The sequence below is a fragment of the Podarcis filfolensis genome, assembly GCF_964270895.1.
Source record: "Podarcis filfolensis genome assembly, chromosome: 16".
NCBI lineage: Eukaryota > Metazoa > Chordata > Lepidosauria > Squamata > Lacertidae > Podarcis > Podarcis filfolensis.
In genome coordinates this window covers 7,058,548-7,067,542 of record NC_139620.1, presented here as the reverse complement: position 1 = coordinate 7,067,542, position 8,995 = coordinate 7,058,548, and the positions used below count along the sequence as shown (strand labels likewise).

General features: G+C 44.1%; 1 long non-coding RNA gene across 1 annotated transcript; it reads right to left on the bottom strand.

Moving 5' to 3' along the window:
• Positions 1-2,968: 2,968 nt before the first annotated feature.
• On the bottom strand, positions 2,969-4,261 carry LOC310751549. Its single transcript, XR_014542607.1, has 2 exons — positions 4,211-4,261; positions 2,969-3,872 (listed from the first exon to the last, which is right to left on the bottom strand). It is a non-coding gene; the product is annotated as an uncharacterized lncRNA (long non-coding RNA).
• Positions 4,262-8,995: the final 4,734 nt, after the last annotated feature.

Here is an 8,995-nt window from a genome sequence, read left to right as displayed (position 1 = left end):
TGCTAGTTAGCAGAAAGTTGGCTTTTTATAATTCGTCATGTCACCCAGCCAGCAGTTTTGGAGATAGTGCAGATGAGCCCATAGAGATTGTTTTTTCCACCTCATATGCTACCCTTCCATTGTAAAAGCAACTTCTGCGGGGAAGTTGGAGGTCCTGCGATTTTGTGCCTCAGGCGATTGTTGTAGCTGCTCTTCCAGAAGCCTGCCAGGAATTACCCTTCAGCTGCAAAAAAAGTAACTTTTCCTGCTGCTCTAAAATTAGATAAGCTTAGTCTTCCAACCAACCTCAAATCAGCAATCAGGGAATAGTGTGTCTTTCAGTTTTGTGAAAAGACTTTATATATAAATATTATGATACAATGGTACCTCGGGTTAAGAACTTAATTTGTTATGGAGGTCTGTTTTTAACTTGAAACTGTTCTTAACCTGAGGTACCACTTTAGCTAATGGGGCCTCCTGCTGCTGCCGGAGCACAATTTCTGTTCTCATCCTGAAGCAAAGTTCTTAACCCGAGGTAATATTTCTGGGTTAGCGGAGTCTGTAACCTGAAGCGTCTGTAAACCGAGATACCACTGTACTGTGTGTTTTTGTATCTATAGATATATTCTGTAAATTCTCATAGTACGTGTTGCATTGAAATATTTAATGTACAGTATACTCTTTTTAAGTATACAGAGTTCCACTCTTTGTATTCTTTTGTTGTCAGTATCAGAACCAAGTAGGTTGGCAAAAGAGCCCTTAACCCAAAACTGCATCATCCTATTCCCCCACAACCCCTCCCCTGAACCCAACCATCAAATATTTGTCTTTCTGTATTTTCTAAACTCAACACTATGTTTTTCCATTCCCTTAAAAGGGCTTAGCTTGCACCCATTATGGAATGACGCCTGGATGAAAATAAAATATCCCAGGGAGAGAAACAAGATACGTAATAGGAGACTCTCCTTAACAGAGGAAACTCTCTCATTCAGAGCAGGACCTTTGGTTTGCAACATCACTGGGCCTTTTTACCCGCATGTTGTGCTGGGATGGAGTTAATCTATGTAACCCCGCTGGAAAACCACAGGCCAGTGTGCAGATCCATCCTATCATGGAGGAAGAAATTTACCTGCCCATGTTCCATATAACCAGTAGGTTCCTGCTGACAAGTCACAAGTACCTGGGGTTCTTATTTGGACTATCTGGAATATATTATAGTCCATTAAAAGCATGAGTAGGATTTGAAATAGGTGCAGAGAACGTAAACTTATCATTTTACAGGGTTAATGATAAAAATTTCTTCTAAATTGTTATTCTTATTATACACAGTCTTATTTGTTTATGTAACCCGTTACATAATTTTCCACATTTCTACATTAACCAATGCAAAAATGCATTAATCATCAACTTCCCTTTCCCCCTTCCATGGTTCCTTTTAGTTGTCCATTGCTGCTGCATATTCTAATTACTCCATATTCCCCCCACTCTTATTTTACCTCTGTTTCATTTATACTGCTGGATTTACTCTAATCCTGCTAATGTTTTAAACTGTTTACAATAATTCTTCCTATATTCTACAAACATTTTCCAGTCCTCCTTATATACTCCATCTTCTTGTTCTCTTATTGTGCTGGTCCGATACGCTCACTCAGCATATTCCATCATCTTTAGCCGCTGTTCCTCCTTTGTTGAGATCTCTTCTACTCTTCATTTTAGAGCAAACAAAATTCGAGTGGCGGTAGTTGCCTAAAGAAGTAACTTCTTTCGGCCCTTGGGGACTTTCCTCGGAGAAATGGAGTTGGTACACAGACTTCTGCAGGGCCGCTACAGGTCAGGCAGCACCTGGATACCCCGAGATTGTCAAAAGGGACAGATTTGCATTTTGTCCTTCTATACTATTTCCCAACATAATGCCACTATGACTCCAATATACCCAGGGGTCACTAAAATTAAGGAAGCTTGACACATTAGCTAGTGGTATAACAAATGTGCACTTCTGGGTACAGGCTATCAGGCTTTGGGGAACTGGCTTCCTCTCCCGTGGCTGTAAATGAGCCATAGCTGTCAACCTTCCCTTTTTTTGTGGGAAATTCCCTTATTCCAGCACTGTTTCCCACTGTTTCCCGCTGTTATCCCGGATTGTTAGATATCCTGTAGACTGTCCCTGGGACAGGTGAGGCTGCTGATCCCTTATTTTCAAGGCTGTTAATCCCTTATTTTCAAATCTGAAAGTTGACAGCTATGAAATGAGCAGATCAAATGAAAGGGAATTCTTACCAGTTAGTTTCCTTAACAAACACAGTGGAGGACAAAAGAAAGCATCTTTCCAGAATAGCAGTGCTCCCAGTTAAGGGTTACACCCCTCCGTCCCTATTAATCTACGTCCCTCCTATGTTTTATAATCTGAGCTTGTACCCTCTGCGCTTTCTGTTCCGAGACTTTCTGAGCTCTTCTTGACCTTGGGCTGAGTGAAGGAATGCTGTCCAGAGACTGTGAATCTGTTAACCCTCTCTCTCCCAGTGTTTCTTCCCCTAGCTGTTCCCCATCAAGTATTTCCCAGCTTCTGCCTTCTGAACTATGTCCCTCTGCAAACCACTGTTCCAAATCTATACTGTCCTCCTGCTCCTGGGAAGATTCAGAGCAGGAGCAGGGTCAGGGGTGGTTCCCACCTTTCCTTCTCAGTGCAGCCCTCCCTGACACTGGCCAAGATCCTGATTTTTCCAGGATTGAGTGTGACTATCCAACACAGGTTTGCCTAGTTCAGTGTTGTCCATAATGACGGGAAGCATCTCTCCAGGGATTCCGAGATGAAGCAACCCCAGGCCTGTTTCAGCAACTATTTCATCAACTGCCAAGGACCAACCATATTCCTATTCATTTATCTCTAACAGACCTACTGAAAGCAATGCAACTAAATTAGCCACTTGCATACATTTCAATGGGTCTACTCTGAGTATGAGAACAGTGGGAGGAAGAAAACAACACAACATTGTTCTATGATCTTCAAAAGACTTTAATGCGGAAATAAAGAAAGGAGCCAGTGGAAATGGCCCATTTGCAAATGAAGATCAATGCAATATGGACCACAGAAAGAGCAATAATCAGACATCCTGTTTTCTGAGCTGGAAATTGCAAAGACAAAAAGCTTTGTGCATTAAGGCAAAGACAGCAGGGGGGACCTCCAGTCTTCCCTTCAGTCTTGTGGAGTGAGCAACCTTCAGCCAAACACAGCTGAAATACTTCCAGGGGATGGAATACAAGATGACAGGTGGGGCCAGGAAACAAGGGCCTGTTGAAATTAACCACGCAGAGATAGGGAGAAGCCAAAGGAGTGAAGTCAAAGCATGATAGGAATTGATAACAGAAGTGCTCAGCTCTCACAAATCCCATTGGTGGAACAATGGGCACTCAAGCACCAAGAATTTCTGAATATTGTGTCTATTAATTCAGCCAAGGGTCGGAATCTTGCATCTTCTTTCCTGGGTGTTCCATCAATGTTGTGTCTGGGCTTAGCATGGATAGCATGGACCAGGGAACTGGTTGCGGACACATGCCCGGATGGGTTGGAACCCTGGAGGACATGGCGCACCTGGACGGATGGGGAGACAGCCCCGAATGCGCCGGTACGGAATTGGACATGGCCCAACACTAGCAAAGATGGGTATATGCACTTCAACTGGGGCATAGCCTGGAGGACAACGCTGGCCGAAGCGAGGGATAAACACTATTCTGAGGCTGCACCCTGGAGAACATGGAAAATTCTGTGGGTAGTAGCACGGAGAATCACAACAGAAGGAGTCGAGGCTGGAGAGGCTGTCAGCTTCTGGCTTGGAGAAGTCCTCCAACTGGATACCATTATTCAGCAGAGACATCTTGGAGCAGGAAGGATAGAACTGAAATGAGATTTTGGTGGAGTTGCTATAATTGACAAATACTGGATAAAAAGTGTGATGGGAAACATCGCATTCAGAGACCAAATTCAGCCTCAACCTGGCACTCAGAACCACAGGTACCTCCAAGATTGAGGGGCCCCAGAGGCAGTGGTTGTGTTGGGGGGTACCACTTTCTGGTTTGCCTGAAGTGCAATATGTCTAGGGCTAGCCCCATCTCCCAACATTTCATTTTAGGCAATATTGAGCACGAAAAATGAAGTTAGCCTGATATCGACAACCATGCATAGGAAAGAGATATTTCAGTCCTTGTAAAACCCCATGAACAGCAAAGAAGTTACCTGGTTTCCTACTGGATCTGATCGGATGTGTTAGAATTCTCAAGTGCTTCTGGAGTAAGCTATCATAAGACAGCTCTCTATATATAGTCCATCAGTGTGCCCAGAGGATATGAGTCTCCCTCAGTTCCAGGAATAAAAAAAAACCAGTCTTCAGATATTTAATGGCCAGATGTTTAACTGAAATGTTCTAATTATTCTTCCTTCCGTGTCCAAAATGGTGTTTTTCATCTCACCATCACTTCATGAGGAAGGCACCCAAAGGTGCTGATGGAAATTAAATTTCATATCCACATACCTGCAACTGCTGCTAAATGCAAATTTGCATTTCTGAGTAGACTTGTGCTGCAAATTCATTTTAGAATATATGCAAGAAGTAATGTCTTTGTGAACTCAGCTACATTGTGAACTCAGGGGCTAGACTGAAGAGGAGGAGGGTTGGGGGAGGTCGCCCCCCCTTCTCCTGTAGTTTCCAAAGAAGAGGAAAGCCATCTCGAATTACAGCAGGGCTTTGGGGAAGAGAACAGCTCAGAGACAGGTGAACAGAAGAGTTAGGAGGCGTTAGGAAAAGGAGAAGGGGAGGCAGAGCAGCAAGCTGACACGTCACTGGACAGCGTAACCAACCCCTCTTCTCCCAAAACAGAACATTTTATATGGGCGCAAGGAAAAGGGTACTGAGGCAGTTGACCACAAATGCATGCCGTAGAAGCACACGTTGCTGTTAGAAAGGAAGGGGGAGGAGCTCAGTGCGAGCAACTCCATCAGGGAGCACTGACTGGATTTTGTTGTCTTTCACTGTGATGACTGAAATAAATCACAAGTAAGAACTTTCTTGTTTCCTCCCTGCTCCTTGGTGCCATCAGAGAAGGGATTTCTAAAGCCTGACAATTAATAATACAGTCATAGGTAAAGGTAAAGGTAGCCCTGCTGGTACGGGCCAGTCGTGTCCGACTCTGGGGTTGCGCACCCATCTCGCTTAAGAGGCCGGGGGCCAGCGCTGTCTGAAGACACTTCCGGGTCACATGGCCAGCATGACAAGCTGCATCTGGCGAGCCAGCGCAGCACACGGAAACACCGTTTACCTTCCCGCTAGTAAGCGGTCCCTATTTATCTACTTGCACCTGGGGGTGCTGTCGAACTGCTAGGTTGGCAGGCACTGGGACCGAGCAACGGGAGCACACCCCGCCGCGAGGATTCGAACCACCGACCTGACGATCGGCAAGTCCTAGGCGCTGAGGTTTTACCCATAGCGCCACCCGCGTCCCAATACAGTCATACCTTGGATTAAATATGCTTCAGGTTGAGCGTTTTTAGGTTACGCTCCGCGACGACCTGGAAGTAACGGAATGCATTACTTCTGGGTTTCGCCACTGGAGCATGCACAGACGCTCAAAATGACGTCATGCACATGCGCGAAAGCGGCAAAACACGACCTGTGCATGTGCACATGTGCAGTCGCGTGTTGCGTTCTACTCAGGATGCGAACAGGGCTCCGGAAAGGATCCCGTTCGCATCCAGAGGTACCACTGTATATACAGTCCAGTCTATTATAAGTCTGTTTTGGACTAAGTCCAATTGCAACCCAGAAATGAGTGCTCCGGGTTGAGTCATTTTTTTGATATAAGTCAGGCCTGGCTGCTGTTTTAGGGGTCTCTTTTCATCATTTGGTTCCTATTGAGTGTGTTTCGTTTGTTAATTGAGTCCCTGCTAATCAGAGGCTTCCTGTTGAGTCTGCCAGCTGTTGAGTCCCGAGAACCCACGCAACACAGAGGTGATATTTGGAGGTTTATTTTTGCTATTTTTTTTCATTTTGGTTTGTGTGGCTTTTTCAGTTTTTTGACTGTGACTTCGTTTTATGGGACTGACCTGTGACTGTGGGTTGTGACTTTGTTTTTGTGACTTGTTTTTCTGACTGTGTGGAACGCAGCTACTGGTTGATTGTGTGACTGCAGAAATGGATAAAAGCCCCCCCCTCCAAGCAATGACTATCATCAGTGCAGATAAGAAAAAAAATCAATTCTAATTTTTATCTTTTTTATAAATATTTATTAAGTTTTCCAATTTTATGCAAACACAAAAAGAAAAAGAAAAATATTAAAAACAAATCAATTTCAATAACAATTTTTCAGTAACATGTTTCTTTGACTTCCTCATACCTCCCCTTCTTGTTTTCTAGTTCAAATTGTTAATCCAGCAAATCCTAATCTCTTAACATTCCTTTTAACTAACACCTTATTTTCCAATCAACTTTTTAAATTTTATGACTTAAACAATTTTAATCCCAGTTATCTTTATCATAACAGCTAGAGACCACATAAGTTCAATCCAGCATCTTTTCAAATTTTTATCATCTACAATACTGTCTTACTTATTTTATAGTACAGTACATTGATTTTTGCCTTCATGTTATGGATCAATGGTCTCATTAGACAGTAAAATTTGTGTTAAATTGCTGTTTTAGGGGGTGTGTTTCATTGTCTAGAACGGATCAATGCATTTTCAATTACTTTCTATGGGAAAGCATGCCTTGTTTTAAGTACGCTTTGTTTTAAGACTGGATTATGGTCTTAAATCAAGGTGCCACTGTATATGCATTATAACACTATGACACTAGATGGAGCTATGAATTTTTCCATTGTGAGCTTTAAAATGTCCCCCCCCCCCGAGCATTTCCAGAGCGTTTTTTAATAGGTGTGTAGATACAGCCTAAGTAACTCCATACCCTTCAACATTTCTCTGATGAAATCGGGACATCCTAAGGAAAAGCCTAGGGTTTGCTGATCAGAAGGTCAGCGGTTCGAATCCCTGCGACAGGGTGAGCTCCAGTTGCTCGGTCCCAGCTCCTGCGAACCTAGCTGTTCGAAAGCATGTCAAGTGCAAGTAGATAAATAGGTACCACTCTGGCAGGAAGGTAAACAGCATTTCTGTGCGCTGCTCTGGTTCGCCAGAAGCGGCTTAGTCATGCTGGCCACATGACCCGGAAGCTGTACGCCGGGTCCCTCGGCTAGTAAAGCGAGATTTGCGCCGCAACCCCAGATTCTTTTACAATTGGACTTAACTGTCAGGGGTCCTTTACCTTTAAGGAAAAGTGAGATATTCTGGGATCAAATCAGAAACCAGGACAGCTTCTGTAAATCTGGGACTGTCCCTGGAAAATAGAGACACTTTGAGGGTCTGGACTCCACTTGGGGTCTGACCATGGGGTCTGTCCAGTCCAAGGCCGCATAGGGTGGCACAATCACTTCTGGACACTATACATCTGTTACATGCGGCCCACCAGATGTTGTTGGACTACAATTCCCATCATCCCTGTCCATTGGATATGCTGGCCGAGGCTGATGGGAGCTGGAGTCCAACAACCACTGAGGGGCCCCACAGGTCCCCCATCCCTGAGAGAGAGGCCTTTGGATGAACAACTAGCCTGTCCCACCTTCTTACCACAAACAAGTTTTGAAATGGGTCCTAAACCTTTTCCTTAGTGGCATTCTTGGTGGAATGGCAAGGTGGCTCTGAATTGCTATAATCATCCCCAAATAGATCTGATGCCAAATTTCACCCAGAGCAAAATGTGAGTTGTGTTTGGGCAGAGACTGTGTGGGTAGGGTGAGTGTGGATGCTCCTCTCAGTCCATACCTCCAAATGGATTTTGAAGGCAATTGGAGGCATTGTGGACTTCTCAGTGATCATATCTATCCCGAGACATCATAAGACATAGGCTTTCCCATGAGTCTCCATGAAGGACCCTGAACATGTGTCCTTTGTGGGTGAGCACCCGCATCATCTCATCTGAGAAGGTTTGGGAAGCCCAGCCAGCTCCACAATTATTTCTAACTGCTGTAATTATGTTTATAAAGAATCCTTGTTCTTAGATGTGGTTCCATACTCTTCCAGTAAAAGGTGTATGAGGAAGCAACTGCTTGAACCCATGACTGCCGTAGTACATGTCTCTGTGTAAGCATAATAAACCAATGGTACGTGTTTGCAGATTTCTGCTTAGGAATGACATTATTTCCTCAAACAGCTGGAAAGAGAACTGATGAGATGGACTTTTCTGCCACAAATGGAGAACCTCTGGACCTCCTGATGTTGTGGGACTCCATATGGAGCTTTCGTTGTGGTTTGTCCAGAAACTGTAGTTGACGCAGAATGCTGCAGCACTATTGCTGACAGGAGTGAGATCCGTTTCAGCAAGCCTGGTCAGCTACCTATTATTTCGTAACCTATATTTGTTTTTACTCTTTTATGTGAGTATGTTAATGGGGCTTAGACTATGTGTATTTTGTTTTCTAATCCATTTATGGATTTCAGCGGTGCTGTTAATGTCCTGTTTTATTGGTACACCTCGAGAGTTTTCTTTGATTAAAAGGTGTACTCCCACCCTTAAATAAATGCACAATAAATAAAAATCTCATTATCTTCATCTTGCAGGGCCCATGGTCAGGGAGGAGGATGGAATCTGCAATCCAACAACATCTGGAGGGAATCGGTAGCTTTCCAGATCTTCCTGGACTCCTGCTCTGATCTTCCCTGACAACTGGGTCTTGATCTCTGGCACTGATGGGATGTAGAATCCAGTCACACCTAGAGGATACCTGGCTGGTGAAACCTGCTGTACTCACTAGTAGTGAATACTACTGAGTTCAGTTGGACTGTCTTCTGGGTGGAAAATATATAACATTGCAACAATAGTGTCTATGTCAGGAATGAAGGACCTGTGACCTTCCAAACATTGCTGGACTAGAACTTCCATCATCTTTGAATGTTGGCCCTGCTGGCTGGGGCTGAAGG